The sequence below is a fragment of the Trachypithecus francoisi genome, unplaced genomic scaffold, assembly GCF_009764315.1.
Source record: "Trachypithecus francoisi isolate TF-2019V2 unplaced genomic scaffold, Tfra_2.0 Lachesis_group15, whole genome shotgun sequence".
NCBI lineage: Eukaryota > Metazoa > Chordata > Mammalia > Primates > Cercopithecidae > Trachypithecus > Trachypithecus francoisi.
The window spans coordinates 65,629,160-65,647,196 of NW_022681460.1; the positions used below are offsets into that span (position 1 = coordinate 65,629,160).

Consider the following 18,037-nt stretch of genomic DNA (forward strand, 5'->3'; position numbering starts at 1 on the left):
TCATTTATAAATACCATAAATTTATTTTCTCACAATTCTGGAAACTGAGAAGTTTAAGATCAAGGCACTGGCATTTAGTGTCTGGTGAGGGCCTTCTTGCTGCATCCTCACATAGCGGAAGGCAGAAGGGCAAGCTAGCCAAATGGTACATGAAACCTCTTTTATAAGAGTAGTAATTCTATCAAGGAAGGAGAAGCCCTCATGACCTAATCAACTCTTAAAGGCCCACCTCTTAACACTGCCACATTGGTAACATCTGAATTTTAGAGAGAACACATCCAGACAATAGCAACATCCAGACAATAGCAACATCCATCTTAGAACTGCTTTTACTGCATCACGTAAGTTTTGCCATGTTGTGTTTCCATTTTTGTCTCAAGATACTTTTTACTCACCTGGCTTTGTATCCTCTATAAACTGATGATCCTGCCTTCTATGTCTTCATCCAAGAAATCTATGTAAAATATGGACTATGAGAAGGCCAAGGGGAGAGCCTTGAGACACTTCATTAAACACCTATGCCAACATTGATATCAATTCGTTCATTTGAATCCTCTGTGATTATTAGGTATGTATGTATGTATGTATGTATTTATTTATTATTTATTTATTTATTTTGAGACAGAATTTCGTTCTTGTTGCCCAGCTTGGAGTGGAATGCGTGATCTGGGCTCACTGCAACCTCTGCTTCCCGGGTTCAATTGATTCTCCTGCTTCAGCCTCCTGAGAAGCTGGGATTACAGGCATGTGCCACCATGCCTGGCTAATTTTGTATTTTTAGTAGAGACAGGGGTTCTCCATGTTGGTCAGGCTGTTCCAAACTCCTGACCTCAGGTGATGCACCCGCCTCGGCCTCCCAAAGTATTGGGATTACAGGCATGAGCCACCAGGCCGGCGATTATTAGGTTATTAATCCACCCAGTTGCCCTTATCCAGCCCACATATTTCCATCTTCTCCACAAACATATCATGCAAAGTTGTCAAAAATCTTGGCGTTGAGGCTATTGTATTCTCATACTTGCCAATTTATAACAGCAATTTAAAAAATAAAAATATACTGGGAAATTTAGTAAGCAATTTAAGGTTCTGATGAGCATTGTTGCCTTTTTTCAGATTTTTCCAAATAGACCCTCAAAAACTGTTGCTAGAATATTTTACAGGATTGATAGCAGACATGCTGATATAGTCTTTGCAAAATAAACTATACTCCCCTCTTGATGTTTGGAATAATTTTTGCCCATTTCTGTAGTCTAGACATCTTTGATAATGTCCATCATCTCTCAAAGGTCACAAACAATGGTCCAGTCCTCTCATTTGCAAATTGGTATCTGGGGCTGTCATTCATGTAGATTAGGAAACCTGGGCTCACTGAGAGCAGTTAGGACTCCCTGATGGTCATTCCTCCCCTAACGAGTGTTTGTTCTCTCTGGTTAGTCTGAAGATCATTCCCTTTGCCAAAAAAGAAATACTCAATGCCCAAGCACCTAAGTTTCCATGGCACCTATAAAATACTGGAAGCTGATAGTATTTCTGATTGAATAGGTGATAGGAAAGGGGTAGGGACCAGACACTGGAGAGGACTGCAGAGAAAGAAATAAAACTGTTTCTCTTTTCAGATGACATGAATGACTATGTACGTAGTAAAGCTTTGTCTGCTAACTCAAACATCTGGATTAGTTCAGAGTTTGTTTTTATTGACTGCTTTTTTCCTTGAGTAACATTTTCCTGCTACTTTGCAGGTTGCACTGGTTATTTTTGCTGTGTAAAACAAAACAACTACCCCAAAGCTTAATGGTTTAAAACAACAACCGTTTTATGGGTTCTCATAGATTCTGTGGGTCAGGAAATTTGGAGAGGGCACAATAAGTATTGTTTGTCTCTGTTCCGTGGCTGGGAAGACCAGAAAGTGGTGACTTGATTCTTGGTGGAATTACATGGACATTCCTTTACTAGCATGTCTGATGCCGGGGTTAGGATGATTTGACATCTAGACCCACTGGCTTTACTACCAACATGTGGCTTGGCTTTCTCACACCATTGGCCTGGGTGGTCTGACTAAACATCTCCCAAAATGCCTCACATCCCAACACTGTTGCACTGGGGATTAAGTTTCTGACACATGAATTTTGGGGGATACATCGAGACTATAGCACCCACCGAGAGTCAAGGGGAAAAGACAGAGACTCTGCCTCTTGATGGGAAGTGTGTCAAAGAATTGGCAACCATTTTACAAAACCGCCATACTGTCCAGAGATTTTTCATTATTTCCTCTTGGCTATTATTGATGACACATTGTAGAAACTCTGGATTCTGTTATTTTCCTCTGAACTGTGTTGATTTTTGTTCCAGTAGGCAATTCAATGATCTGTTAACCATCCTGAACTTTAGAAGGCTTGGTTTTATGCTCTATTAGGTAGATCTGTGGATAGATTAGTTCCTATGACCTTCTAAATACAACCTCAAAACTCTGTCTCCCCTGCTCATCTTGACATGGATTGATTTTAAGCTTTGTTGGGTAGATCTCACTCTGGGACATGACCCTTATTTCTAAGCAATGGCCTTAGGATGTTTGTGGTGTTAATAAAGTATTAACAACATCTCTCCTCTCTCCTCCCGCAACGTCCTGCAACATTGCTCTGCCCCTACTGTCTCTGTTTCAACCCCATAGCAGTGGTTCTCTGGCAGGGTTTAGGGGGTCTCACTGAGCAAGCACCACTTGGCCAAGGACTCCCACACAGACTTCTGCCCCTCCTCTCCACTTATCAGTTCCCTCTTCAGTGACCTCTCCTACAAATTCCAGTCACTTTAGCTGCCCCAAGCTCTGATCTCTCCCTTCTATTCCTAGTGAGACCCCTGTGCTCTGCATGGACATCAGCTCATAGCACCATGGGGAATTGTCCCCAGGCAGACAGTTGTAGGGCTCACCATGGGAATTTCCCTTCTCTCAAGGATAGCAGTCTTGCACTCTCTGTTGTCCACTGCCTGACAATAGCTGCCTATTTTCCTTATTCCTGGGATGCAAGGTGGTTTAACATATGCATAATAATAAATATGATTCACCATATAAGCAGAATTAAAAGCAAAAACCATATGATCATCTCAATAGATGCAGAAAAAGCTTTCAATAAAATCCAACATACCTTCATGGCAAAAACTCTCAACAAACTAGTCATTGAAGGAACATACTTCAAAATAATAAGAGCCGTCTATGACAAACCCACAGCCAACATCATACTGAATGGGAAACAGCTGGAAACATTCCCCTTAAGAACAGGAACAAGACAAGGATGCTCACTCTCACCACTTCTATTCAATATAGTACTGGCAGTCATAGCCAGAGCAATCAGGCAACAGAGACAAGGAAAAGACATCCAAATCTGTCTCTCTTCACTGCTGGTATGATAATAACTAGAAAACCTTAAAGAGGCTGCCAAAAGACTCCTAGAACTGACAAGTGATTTCAGTAAAATTTCAGGATGCAAAATCAATGCACAAAAATTAGTTATTCTATACACCAATAACGTTCAAGCTGAGAGCCAAATCAAGAATGCAATCCCATTTACAATACACACACACCCCTAGGAATACATCTAACCAAGGAGATGAAAGATCTCTGCAGGGATAACCACAAAATACTGCTGAAAGAAATCATAGATGACACAAGCAAATGGAAGAACATTCCATGCTCATAGGTTGAAAGAATCAGTAACATTAAAATGGCCATACTGCCCAAAGCAATCTGGAGATTTAATGCTATTCCTATCAAGCTTCCAATGTTTTTCACACAATTAGAAGAAAACTATTCTAAAATTCATATGAAACTCAGAAGCAGCTCCATTCGCCAAATCAATCCTAAGCAAAAAAAAAAAAAAAAAAAAAAAGCAGAGGCATCACATCAGCTGACTTCAAGCTATCTTATAAGGCTACAGTAACCAAAACAGAAAGGTACTGGTACATAGTGAGAACATGCAGTATTTGGTTTTCTGTTGTTGCATTAATTCACTTACAATAATGGCTGGAACAGAATAGAGAACCCAGAAATAGAAACTTTTTTTTTTTTTTTTTTGAGATGGAGTCTCGCTCTGTCGCCCAGGCTGGAGTGCAGTGGCCGGATCTCAGCTCACTGCAAGCTCCGCCTCCTGGGTTTACGCCATTCTCCTGCCTCAGCCTCCCGAGTAGCTGGGACTACAGGCGCCCGCCACCTCGCCCGGCTAGTTTTTTTTGTATTTTTTAGTAGAGACGGGGTTTCACTGTGTTAGCCAGGATGGTCTCGATCTCCTGACCTAGTGATCCGCCCGTCTCGGCCTCCCAAAGTGCTGGGATTACAGGCTTGAGTCACCGTGCCCAGCCGAGAACCCAGAAATAAAGCTGCACGTCTGCAGCCATCTGATCTTTGACAAAGTTGGCACAAATAAACAATGGGAAAAGGTATTCCCTATTCAATAAATGGTGCTGGGATAGTTGGCTATTTATATGCAGAAAAATGAAACTGGACGCTTAACTTTCACCATATGCAAAAATCAACTCAAGATGGATTGCAGTTGTTTTTTTGTTTTGTTTTGTTTTGTTTTTGAGGTGTCTTGCTCTTGTCGCCTAGGCTGTAGTGCAGTGGCATGATCTCAGATCACTGCAACCTCCGCCTCCTGGCTTCTAGCAATTCTCCTGACTCAGCCTCTTGAGTAGCTGGGATTACAGGTGCCTGCCACCATGCCGAGCTAATTTTTGTATTTTTAGTAGAGATGGAGTTTCACCATGATGCCCAGGCTTGTCTCGAACTCCCTACTTCAGGTGATCCAACTGCCTTGGCCTCCCAGAGTACTGAGATTACAGGCGTGGCTCACCACGCTCAGCCGGATTGAAGATTTAAATATAAGACTTCAAACTATAAGAATCCTAGAAGAGGCCAGGCACAGTGGCTTATGCTTGTAATCCCAGCACTTTGGGAGGCCGAGGCGGGCAGATCACGAGATCAGGAGATTGAGACCATCCTGGCTAACACGGTGAAACCCCGTCTCCACTAAAAATACAAAAAATTAGCCGAGCGTGGTGGCAGGCACCTATAGTCCCAGCTACTCGGGAGGCTGAGGCAGGAGAATGGCGTGAACCCAGGAGGCAGAGCTTGCAGTGAGCCGAGATTGTGCCACTGCACTCCAGCCTGGGCAACAGAGTGAGACTCCGTCTCAAAAAAAAAAGAAAACAAAAGAATCCTAGAAGAAATTTTCAGAAATACCATTCTAGACATTGGCCTTGGGAAAGAATTTATAACAAGTCCTCGAAAGCAACTGCGACAAAACCAAAAATTGACAAGTGAGACCTAATTAAACTAAAGCGCTTCTGCCAGGCAAAAAGAAACTATCAACAGAGCAAACAGACAACCTACAGAATGGGAGAACATATTTGCAAACTGTGCAGCCAACAAAGGTCTAATACTCAGAATCTATAAGAAACTTAATTCAACAAGCAATAACCAAATAATCCCATTAAAAAGTGGGCAAAGAACATGAACAGACACTTCTCAAAAGAAGACATACAAGTGGTCAACAAATATGAAAAACCTCTGAACATCTCTAATCACCAGAGAAATGCAAATAAAAACCACAATGAGACATCATCTCACACCAGCCAGAATGACGATTATTAAAAAGTCAAAAATTAGGTGGGTTGCTGGGCAGACCAGTCACAGAGAAGAGAAGAGAGTAACAGGCTGCTGAATAAGCTTCCAAAATGATGCCCACACTAGTTATCCTATTGAAAGAGGGGACTGATAGCTCCCAAGGTATCCCCCAGCTTGTGAATAACCTCAGTGCCTGCCAGGTGATTGCTAAGCCTGTAAGAACCACCCTGGGTGCCCATGGCATGGACGAGCTTATTGTGGATGGCAGAGGCAAAGCAACAATTTCTAATGAGGTGGCCACAATTCTGAAACTTCTTGATGTTGTCCATCCTGCAGCAAAGACATTAGTAGACATTACCAAATCCCAAGATGCTGAGGTGGATGATGGCACCACCTCACTGACCTTGCTGGCTGCAGAGTTTCTGAAGCAGGTGAAACTGTAGGTGAAGGATGTTTTACACCTTAGCTCACATTCGAGCTTTCTGCACAGCCACCCAGTTGGCAGTTAACAAGATCAGAGAGATTGCTGTGACTGTGAAGGAGGGAGATAAAGTGGAGCAGAGGAATCTTCTGGAGTAGTGTGCCAGGACTGCTCTGAGCTCCAAGCTGATCTCACAGCAGAAGGCTTTCTTTGCTAAAATGGTGGTGGATGCAGTGATGATGCTCAATGATTTGCTGCAGCTTAAAATGATTAGAATCAAGAAGGTACAGGGTGGAGCCCTTGCTGGTAGCTGGTGTTGCATTCAAGAAGACTTTCTCTTATGCTGGGTTTGAAATACAAACCCCTCAAAAATACTATGACCCCAAGATTGCCTTTTTTTTTTTGAGACGGAGTTTCGCTCTTGTCGCCCAGGCTGGAGTGCAGTGGCCTGATCTCGGCTCACTGCAACTACTGCCTTCTGGGATCAAGTGATTCTCCTGTCTCAGCCTCCTGAGTACCTGGGATTACAGGCATGCGCCACCACACCTGGCTAATTTTTGTATTTTTAGTAGAGACGGGGTTTCACCATGTTGGTCAGGCTGGTCTCAAACTCCTGACCTCGTGATTGGCCCGCCTCGGCCTTCCAAAGTGCTGGGATTACAGGCAAGAGCCACCGTTCCTGGCCAAGATTGCCCTTTTGAATACTGAGCTCCAGTTGAAAGCTGAGAAAGATAATGCTGAGATAAGAGTCCACACACTTAAGGATTATCAGGAGATTGTTGATACCAAGTAGAACATTCTCTATGACAAGTTAGAGAGGATCCATCATTCTGGAGCCAAAGTTGTCTTGTCCAAACTCCCCACTGGGGACGTGGCCACCCAGTACTTTGCTGACAGGGACATGTTCTGTGCTGGCCGAGTACCTGAGGATAAGCTGAAGAGCATGATGATGGCCTGTGAAGTCTCAATCCAGACCAGTGCGAATGCTGTCTCAGCAGATGTGTTGGGTCAATGCCAGGTATTTGAAGAGACCCAGATTTAAAGGTGAGAGGTAAAATTTTTTATTGGCTGCCCCAAGGCCAAGACATGAACCTTCATCCTCTGTGGCAGTGCCAAGCAGTTTATGGAGGAGACAGAGCGGTCCCTGCATGGTACCATCAAGAATGAGTCAGTGGTGGCTGGTGGCGGGGTCATTGAGAGGGAGTTCTTTAAGTACCTTTGGGATTCCCCAAGGACTATTCCAAGAAAACAGCAGCTGTTGATTGGGGCATATACAAAGGCCCTGGAGATTACCCCACACCAGCCATGCAATAAGGCTGGCTTTGATGCCACAAAGATTCTTAACAAGCTGCAGGCTCAGCATGCCTGGGGGCACGTGATATGAGGTAGACATCAACAACAAGGACATTGCTGACAACTTTGAGGCCTTCTCAAGGCTGGGAGCCAGTTATGGTATGGATCAATGCCCTGGCAGTATTCTGTTTTGGCTCAGTTTACCTTTCAGCCTTTCCGACTGCTCTCCATGTGGCATCCATGACTGGAAGATTTGCTTTCCCTGAATTCGTTCTATGCATCTCTGCTTCTGTGCCTTTGTTTATGTTTCCTACCAGCTGGAGTGTCCCTGCTGTCCTCTGAATTAGTTGTATTTATCCTTTGGACCTCCACTGAGCTTTACCTTTCATGTCACTTTTGTTCTTTCTTCTCAGGATCTGGTTTTGTCCTCACCATGCTGAGATCCCACATTTCAGAGATAGTTTCATTCCTCTTTCCCTATAGCACAAAGCCATATTAGTAAATAGTTGCTCAGGAAATATCTGTAGCCTAGGTGAATCAGGCCCACCTGGTAAAATGTAAGGATATCTGCACTTTCACTTTTATAGCTCCCTCTGGTTCTCACTAGGGTGTTTTTTTCCCTTCAGCATATTTCATTTTCTTTTGAGCAGTCCTCAACTTCCAGAAACTTACCTGAAGAGAAAATATCTTCTTTCCTCTATTTAACGGGGAGACTTGGCAAACCCCCAAGCTTTGTCCAAGGCCTGGGACCGAATGAACACCAAGATCCTGTACAAGGTATTGGATTGTATTCTTCCTTCAGGTCTCCTCTCCTCTTTTCTCTCCCTGTGGCTCACCTCTTTGGAAGCATTAGAAAGATGCCCTTGCTGGCCGGGCACGGTGATTCACACCTGTAATCCCAGCACTTTGGGAGGCCCAGGGGGTCGGATCACAAGGTCAGGAGATCCAGACCATCCTGGTGAACACGGTGAAACTCCGTCTCTACTAAAAATACAAAAAAATTAGCCAGGCATGGTGGTGGGCGCCTGTAGTCCCAGCTACTCAGGAGGCTGAGGCAGGAGAATGACGTGAACCCAGGAGGCAGCGGAGCTTGCAGTGAGCGGAGATCGTGCCACTGCACTCCAGCCTGGGCGACAGAGCAAGACTCCATCTCAAAAAAAAAAAAAAGGAAGATGCCCTTGCTGTACCTCTGTGTGTTTTATGTTCCCAGGAGAGGTGATAATGTCAGTTTTTCTCTCTCTCTATTTCAGATATCCTATTCAATGTTTCCTTCTTCCTGGAAGAGTAAGGAAGCTGTGTTTATCTGGAGACCACGGGCACCACAGTTGAAGACTGACATTGCTGCACCCTGGTATTTCTAAAGAAACATCAGTATTTTAGTCTGACATATTTGAAATATCAATGTCTTGAACCTGAGGACTGGGTCTCGGAGAGACCAACTGGATGAAAGACTCTGGATGAAAGTTTGCTGTGTGCCAGGCATTGTGTTTGTTGCCTTTACCCTCCAGAACTGGCAAATAATAGTGCAGTATCGCAGATAACAAGTTCATAGAAGGATGGAAGGATGGCAGGAAATGGGTCAGTAAGGGTGGACTGGAACCAAATTGCGAAGAGGATTGTGAATCCCAGCTCAAGCATTTGTATTTTGCTCTACAAATGGGAGTTGCTTGCTTATGTGTATGTGTATGTAATAAAGAAGTTTATTTGTTTGTTTTTGTTTGTTTGAGATGGAGTCTTGCTCTGTCACCCAGGCTGGAGTGTAGTGGCGCGATCTTGGCTCACTGCAAACTCCACCTCCGGGGTTCATACCATTCTCTTGCCTCAGCCTCCCCAGTAGTTGGGACTACAGGTGTCTGCCACCACACCTGGCTAATTTTTTGTATTTTTAGTACAGACGGGGTTTCACCATTTTAGCCAGATGGTCTCAATCTCTTGACCTTGTGGTCCACCCACCTTGGCCTCCCAAAGTGCTAGGATTATAGGTGTGAGCCACCTCACCTGGCCAATAAAGAGGTTTTTAAACTTCCCTCATAGAAACAAGAAATGGCTAAGTAGAAACAAGCATGTTTATAGCACTCAGTAGTAACTATATAGTATTTAAGGATAATTGTTATTCTTTTTATTTTGTTCCTTCTTAGCTTTTTGTCTGTTAAAATGCCATCCTTTTTACTGTTCTTTTTAAATTTAAAATCCTTTTTGTTTATTTTTTTGAGATGGAGTCTCACTCTGTCACTAAGGCTGGCGCGATCTTAGCTCACTGCAATCTGTGCCTCCTAGGTTCAAGTGATTCTCCTGCCTCAGCCTCCCGAGTAGCTGCAATTACAGGTGACTACCACTATGCCCGGCTAATTTTTATATTTTTAGTAGAGACAAGGTCTCATCATGTTGGCTAAGCTGGTCTTGAACTCCTGACCTCAAGTGATCTGCCTGCTTCGGCCTCCCAAAATGCTGGGATTACAAGTGTGAGCTACTGCACACTACACTCGGCCTGATTTATTTTTTGAGTAAGTGATACATCAATATTGTAAAAAAGGTATGCGAGAGCATATTTAGACTGGGCACAATGGCTTATCCCAGCACTTTGGGAGGGCGAGGTGGGAGGGTGGCTTGAGGTCAGGAGTTTAGACCAGCCTGAGCAACTGTCTCTTTTGAGACTCTATCTCTACAAAAAAATAAAAGAGGGCCGGGCGTGGTGACTCATACCTGTAATCTCAGCACTTTGGGAGGCCCAGGCTGGCAGATCATGAGGTCAAGAGATTGAGACCATCCTGGCCAACAGGGTGAAACCCTGTCTCTACTAAAATACAAAAATTAGCTGGGTGTGGTGGCGTGCACCTTTAGTCCCAGCTGCTAAGGAGGCTAAGGCAGGAGAATTGCTTGAATCTGGGAGGCAGAAGTTGCAGTGAGCCGAGATCACGTCACTGCACTTTAGCCTGGGCAACAGAGTGAGACTCTGTCTCAAATAAATGAATAAATAAATAAATAAAATAATACAAAATAAATAAATAAAAGAGCCATGTGTGGTGGTGTGTGCCTATAGTCCTAGCTATTTGAGAGGCTGAGGCGGGAGGATCACTTGAGCCCAGGAGTTTGAGGTTACAGTGAGCCATGATTACACCACTTCACCCTAGCCTGGGCAACAGAGTGAGGCCCTGTCTCTAAAAGAACAATGGTGTACTCAGTGAAAAATGCTTCTCCCCCAGTTTCCCAATTCCCTTCCCTGAAAGCAACCCATATTGGATGTTTCTTGTGTATCCTTCCAGAAATACTATTTGCCTGGGTGAGTGTGGTGGGCAGGTATCCTCAAAGGCAGCTCCCAGTGCTCCTACCTCTGGTATTCACGCCCCTGTGCACTCCCCTCCCCTTCCATATGGGCTGGACTTACAGATCTACTTCTAATGAACAGAATACCACACAAGTGGTAGGATGTCACTTCTGAAATAGGTAAAAAAGACTGCAGCTTCCATCTGGGTGCTCTCTCTCTCTGGGATCAGCCACCCTGGGGAAAGACAGCTGCGGTGGTGTGAGGCAGCCCTGTGGAGAGACTCATGTGAGAGACCAATGCCTGCTGACAACCATGTGAGTGAACTTGGAAACAGATCCTCCCTCCCAGTTGAACCTTCTGATGGGTCCGCAGCTGCAGCTGACAATTTGACTACAGCTCTTGAAGATCCCAGGCAAAGGCGGCCAGCCAAGCACTGCCCAGATTCCTGATCCATGTACACTGGGATAAAAAATGTTCCAAATCGCTAAGTTTGGGGGCCATTTGTTCCACAGCAATTGATAATCACTATAACAAAGAAACCTCCCTTCGTTTTATATGAATGGTAACATACCATATACCCACTTTTGCACCTTGTTCTTTCCTACTTACTGTATCTTGGAGTTCATTCTATATAAAGAGCTTCCTTACATTGTTTTTAAAAAACAGTTGCTCAGATTTCTGTTGTGTGGGTAAACCATAATTTACTTAAATCGCCCCTTAGGGTGGACATTTGTTTCCAAAGTCTTAACACCTATTGGTTTTTATAATAGCAACCCCCCTGCACTCCCACTCTTGTTCATTAGGCCTTCCCCCGATCCCCTGGAATTTTCCATTTAGCTAATCCCACCACCTTCCAACAAAAAAAGTCAGTATTTTTACTGGAATCATTAAATTGATAACTAATTCAGGGAAAATCACCACAATGGGAATACTTCTGGTGCTCCTCCTTTATGTATGCCACTGGCTTATGAAGGAAGACATCAATGTGAGTTTTGTTCTCTGTTTCTCCTCAGCTGGGTCAGAGCCTCTTGCTCTGTCAGTGTAAGACAGTCTTGGGATGAAATGAAGAGTTTTCGTTTCCCTCTATCCTGTCCCTCCCCATCCACATCTAGAAACTGACCTTCAGATTCTTCTCTCAGAGTAAGGCTTGTCTCAAGTAATTTCCCCTAAGTCTATTTCCTCATCTGTATAGGAGAAGTGATGATATGTCTTTACATGGTTGTAAGGTTTAAGTGAGAGGAGTAGTGAGGGCTTTTGGTACATTTATCAGCATTTAAGGGATTGAAATTCACTTAAGCTTTATTAGTCACTCACTAAGTGTATAGCTCTGTGCTAGGCTCTTTAATATCTTTTTAAACCCTCAACAAGTATTGAAACAAGTATACTTACTTCCATCAGGTAGATGAGGAGACGGAGACAGAGACCTGGTAAGTTTTCTAAATGCTCGTAACGTGATGAAACATCTGCAAAACTCAACTATAAATTCCTGGCCACTGCCAAGCAGAGGATGCTGTTTTCCAGGCACGTTTTGTCCAGCTGGTGGCTCTGTCCCCTTACCCAGTTTGCATTTTTGCACTTGCCTCTTTAAACTTTTGATTTGATTTGTCAGTGTTGTTGCCAGAATTTGTACCAGGGCTTGCTTGATTCTGGTGAAAGGTGCTTTCCCCCACACCACTGATCCCTCTCTGCCACAGAAGGCAAGAGCATGTCTAACATCTACTCAGCTGTAACAAGAGTGAGGTTTTCTGATACATGGATCCTGCAGTGCAGTTACCCCCATCTGACTTGGCAGTAGCACATGAAGTATCAAAGCCTCTTCCAGGACAGCTGCAACCTTGCCAGTTACCCTCCCTTCTGATCCCATAGCCAAGAGGGTTGGAGCAAATCCTGGCATGGTCTACCAGAGTCCTACACTTTTGCCCTTGATGTCAGGGCCTGGTAGGGGAAAGCCAGTGCTTCTGAAGGAATGACAGGGGCACCCCTTCCAGGCACTCTCCTCCTCCCCATCCTTCCTGGAAGGCTTCTTCTTGGTTTCCACATAGAGCAAAGGAAAGTCATTTTTCCGAGACTATAGGGCCCCAGCCCAGAGATTCCGATCTAGTATGTATGGGGAGGGGCTAGATATCTGAGCCCTTAATAAGTACCCTTCGTTCTGTTGCAGGGTCATTCCTTAAGAGCCTTCATCCTGAGAAAAAGCAGCAGTTAGCACAGAGATTGATGGCTGGGTAGAGTAGCCACAAAGACTGCCCTTCTCTGGGGAAGAAACGCCTTCATAATTCCCTCGCTGCACCTCTTTCCCCCTTTTTGTTGCCAGTTCTGAAGTCCAACGGGTACCTCGGCATTGCTCCCCCGGCCCCTCTATGCTGTTTGGGGTGGGATAGTCATAACTTATGTATACGGGACTTGAGAGTCTGTCGCATCCATATCCATTCATTCTGAGGCCTCCCTGTGTGCCCAGCACAGAACTCATCATTAGCAATACAGAGATAAATGAAAGAAGTCCATGATCTAGTAGGCCAGGCAGATCTGCAAGCCCTTCGTGAGAAGGGCTGTTGTGAAGGATGTGTGGGGAATGCAGTGGATGGAGAGAGTGACTGATTATTTTTGTGGGTTTTTGTGGGAGGCGAGATAGGGGAATGTGAGACTAGATCCTCTGTGACTTAATTTCAGCAAGAATCTTCCCTCTGGTCTCTAGTAGAGTAAGTGATGGGGTGGGGGTCAGTGTGGCCTGTTGGCCATCATGTGAGTGGGGAGCAACCCTCTCTGCTCTGGCTCATCTCTTCTGATTGAAACACGTGGAGCAGTTCTTAATTTGTATGGAGTGCCCAGACTAATAAATCCTCTACTCAATTGCAATCCCCACAGTGTGTTTATAGGCAACAGCTGACTTTTATCAGATAGTTTGTTCTTTCACATAAGCAGAATTGTGTGGGTCTCCTGACCTGGCTCGTAATGTGATAAAATGTCTGCAAAACTCAACTATAAATCCCTGGCACCTGCCAAGCAGAGGATGCTATTTTCCAGGCACATTTTGTCCAGCTGGTGGCTCTGTCCCCTTACCCAGTTTGCATTTTTGCACTTGTCTCTTTAAACTTTTGATTTGTTTTTCAGTTCTCTGTGGCCTCTTTAAAGGCAACTGAAAAATATGGGGTAGGCAAAAGGAACTAGATAGTTATGTCTGTGCTAAAAATTACCCCTGGCTTGTATTGCTCTGAAAGTCAGCTTTGATCCCACTGTTGAAACAGAGACATCAGGCTTCCCAGCCACATGAACCCCAGGGCGGGGGACAGGAGGCCGGTGCCAGTGGAGCCCGTTGTTAATACTTTGATTCTTTTCTGGGCCATCACCCTTTGTACTTGCCAAAGGCCCCTACCCTCAGTTGTCAGTTCTCTAAATTAAAGAAACAGCTCCAGAGGCCTTTGCCCCAGATGGTCTCCAGGCTTGACATCTTTTCCCAGCATTTAGAGCTCCCCCAACACAGAGAGGTGAAATTTAAATGCCTTCTCTCTGCCAAATAGGGCGAGACCTGGACGCTTGGAGAATGCTGGTTGGCTGGGGTGGACTGAGTGGTTGGGAGAGCTACAAAGACCTCAGTGGTACATCTAGGAAAGGTTGAGTGTGGCCCTGGCTGTGTCTCAGGATTACCCAACTGTGTTTATGGGTTCTCTTCATTTTGATCAGACCATTAGGTCAGAAGGCTCCTGTGGCTGCTCTTCCTGTGGCCTTATCCCTTGCTTGTTTTTCCCAGCCCACACTTCAGGGCTGGCTTCATGTGCCTGTAACCCACGCTTACAAAGGTTCCCAAGATGGGTTTTGTGCTCTGCTGTCACTCTCAAAATTCTGAGCAGTTTTTGAATAGATTTTGAACTGATTTTCCTTTTGCACTGGGCCCTGCAAATTATGTTGCCAGTTCTGCCCAGCTTCTCTGTGGGTCCTACTGATTGCAGCTGCCCCAGTACTGTGGACACTTTCTTCTCCAAGTTTAAGTTTGAGCCTTTGCAGAGCAGGTTAGTTACCTGTCATTGAGGAATTCAGCCTTGTCCCCCTCCCAAAGGCTCCCTGTTATCCACTCTTCTGACAACAGCCAATCCCTGTTATGTGACATTATCTCTACAGGCCCTAAAGAGGTGCCTGCCAATCCCAACTCGCTAAGTCGTCTGCAGCTGCTCCTGGCCCCTTCTTATCATTTTCTAGAAAATATTTCTAGTCAATGCGCTTGCTTGGAGGAAGCTGCCTGCTTTTATGGAGGAGCTGTGGTCTTTGCTAGAGAAAACATCCCCTAACTCCCACCTCCACCTTAAAGGCAAGACATTGTTTCCTGCTATGGGAAAGGAGACCTACTTTTACTTTTCCAAGCCCAACTCAGACACCATCTCCTCTGTGGTATCTCATCTTACACCCCTAGATGGAAATCACCCTTCCTTTCTCAGCACAGTGCTTGCAATTCTCTTTACCACTTATTTTTTAAATTTTTTTAAAAATAGAGACGGGTTTCACCATGTTGTCCAGGTTGGTCTGAACTCCTGGGCTCAAGAGATCCACCCGGGCTGGGTGCGGTGGCTCACACCTGTAATCCCAGCAATTTGGGAGACCAAGGCGGGCAGATTGCTTAAGCCCAGAGTTTGAGACCAGCCAGGGCAACATAGTGAGACTCCATCTCTTAAATAAATAAATAAAAGAGATCTGCTCACCTTGGCCTCCCAAAGTGCTGGGATTATAGGCATGAGCCACCACACTCAGTCTATTTTTTTTTTTACGTAAATCCAGCTCCTGCAGGAAACTATTTTTTCTTATTCATTCTTGTATACCTACCAGCTCAGTAAGGGGCTCAGCCCCATCTGGGAATTGAACCAAGTGGTAGAAATGGTGCAGGGGCCTTTGCAGCTGCCTTGCATGGAGAAGGTGGGCCCTGCTCTACCCAGTGGGATGGTGCAAGGGGTGGCAGTGGTCTCTGGCAGAGCTGGCTGACTGCTGGTAGCCATGGCCTCCGGTAAAGTCACAGTATCCTAGAAAGATTGTGAGCTTTGGCATAATCCTGGCTCCACCACCTAGGATGTGGGCCTTGTGTTTTACCTCTCTTACCTGTGAGAAGAGGATAAGAAGACCTGACTCACTGAGCTATTTTGAAAATGAACTAATTCATTCAAACCACAAAGGATGAAGCCCAGCACCCAGTAGGTTCTTAATTAATTATAGGTTTTATCCTCCCCTTTGGGGAGGACTTGGGGCTGAGGCCCATTTTCTCCTCTGCCAGGTACCAGGTAGTCACTGGCTACCTAGGAGCTAGGCTGGCTGATGGAAGTGAAACAGGTAAGAAGATGACCCCTATCCCACAGCTAAGACTCACAGGCCAGGCTGGGAATGGCATCCTCCCTTTCCCAGCTGCCTGGCTTGGGTTCCCTGGCAAGGCTGGCGGGCCTAGATCCACCTGGCATGACAGAGGCTGGGGCCTCTGTCACAGCTCCACCCTCCTCTCAGTATCTCCTTCCACCCCAGGTTTCCCCGCCTCCCTCCTTCCCAGAGAACCCAGGGTGTAACCTCTCCTTGAGGCCAAGGTAAGCCACAGTCCTCTGTGGCTGCTGCTGTGTGGTGAAGGTCCTGGGCAGGGAGTTGGGACAACTGGGTTTCTGACCCAGCTCTGCCACCCTGGTGGGACCTGCGCATGTGACTTCACCTCTCTAGACCCTAGGGTCTTCATCAAACAAAGAGGACAAGTAGGCAAAAGTTTAAACTTCACCGAGCTGCTTCAAAAATGAAATGGGCTAATGCACGTAAAAGAGCTTGAAATCAGGGCTGGGTGCAGTGGCTCACATCTGTAATCCTAGTACTTTGGGAGGCCGAGGCGGGGAGGATTGCTTGAGCCCAGGGGTTCGAGACCAACCTTAGGTAGGCTCCTAAGAGGTGACCTACCTCTGTCTGAAACAGCCCGTCAAGCCTCTCCACACACCCAGCCCCCATAGAATGTCTCCAGGGCCAACAAATTCACCATCTTCCTTGCACTCCTGTTTGTTTCTAAGCCCCTGTCGGTCAGGAAGTTCTTTCCAATGTCTGCCTAAAGTCTCCAGGAATAACTTAGGCCAATTGTCCCAGAGCCAAGCAGCATGGAGGCAGAGGGTTGTCCTCCCCAAAAGCCTCCCCTTGCTTCCCTAAGGAAAAGAAGGCACGAGGAACCAGCACAGGAGAGTGAGGAGGACGGGGGGCAGGTTGGAAATTGAACTGACAAATGTCCAGTGCATGTTCCCAAGGAAATACAATGTAATTGCAGTGAACAGGGCTTGGCAAAGAAGGCCTGCCTCTGATCTGAAACTTAAGAGCTCTCCTAGTGGAGAGGCACTGGTAACCAAGTAGGGTGAGCTTTCAAGTTATGAGCAGCCCTCGAGCATGGCAGGTGCATCGGGAATCCTGGAATACCTACCAGGCACACTGGAAGAAGGAGACGGGGTGGGATTTTCCAGACCCTTAGCCTTCCTAGGCTGGGTTGAGAGAAGACATCCAGGCTGGCCTAGACAAACAAAGGACCCTGCAGCCTGCACCAGGACTGCTCACTATTGGACAGGCCAGAAAGAAGGGGCCTCCAGTACAGCTGCCCTGCAGGGAGGAAGGACCTCATCTGCAGCCTGGGTCAGCCTCAAAGGCAGGGGCCCTCCAGCCCAACTGAACACAGGTGCCTGCCATCCTCACTGCCTGAAGGGGTGGTCTGCCCCTCCACACCTGTGGGTATTTCTTGTCAGGTGGGACAAGAGACTGAGAAAAGAAATAAGACACAGAAACAAAGTATAGAGAAAGAACAGTTGGCCCAGGAGACTGGCGCTCAGCATTCGGAGGACCTGCACTGGCACTGGTCTCTGAGTTCCCTCAGTATTTATTGATTATTATTTTCACTATCTCAGCAAGGGGAATGCGGCAGGAGAACAGGGTGATAGTGGGGAGAAGGTCAGCAAGAAAACATGTGAGCAAAGGAATCTATGTCACAAATAAGTCCAAGAGAAGGTACTATGCTTGGATGTGCATGTAGGCCAGATTTATGCTTCTCTCCACCAAAACATCTTAGTGGAGTAAAAAATAACAGAGCAGCATTGCCACCAGCATGTCTCACCTCCAACCACAGGGCGGGTTTCTCTCATCTCAGAATAGAACAAATGTATAATCGGGTTTATGCCGAGACATTCCATTCCCAGGGGCATGCAGGAGACAGAGGCCTTCCTCTTTTACTAATCCTCCTCAGCACAGACCCTTCACGGGTGTGGGACTGTAGGATGGTCAGGTCTTTCCCGTCCCACAAGGCCATATCTCAGGCTGTCTCAGTGGGGAGAAACTTTGGACAATACCCGGCTTTCCAGGGCAGAGGTCCCTGCGGCCTTCCACAGCGCATTGTGCCCCTGGTTAATCGAGACTGGAGAATGGCGATGACTTTTACCAAGCATACTGCCTGCAAACATATTGT

The 18,037-nt window shown here is 45.9% G+C and overlaps 1 pseudogene; it reads left to right on the forward strand.

Moving 5' to 3' along the window:
* The first annotated feature begins 5,716 nt into the window (after positions 1–5,716).
* The window catches only part of LOC117097395, a 13,191-nt pseudogene continuing 870 nt past the window's right edge, over positions 5,717–18,037 (forward strand).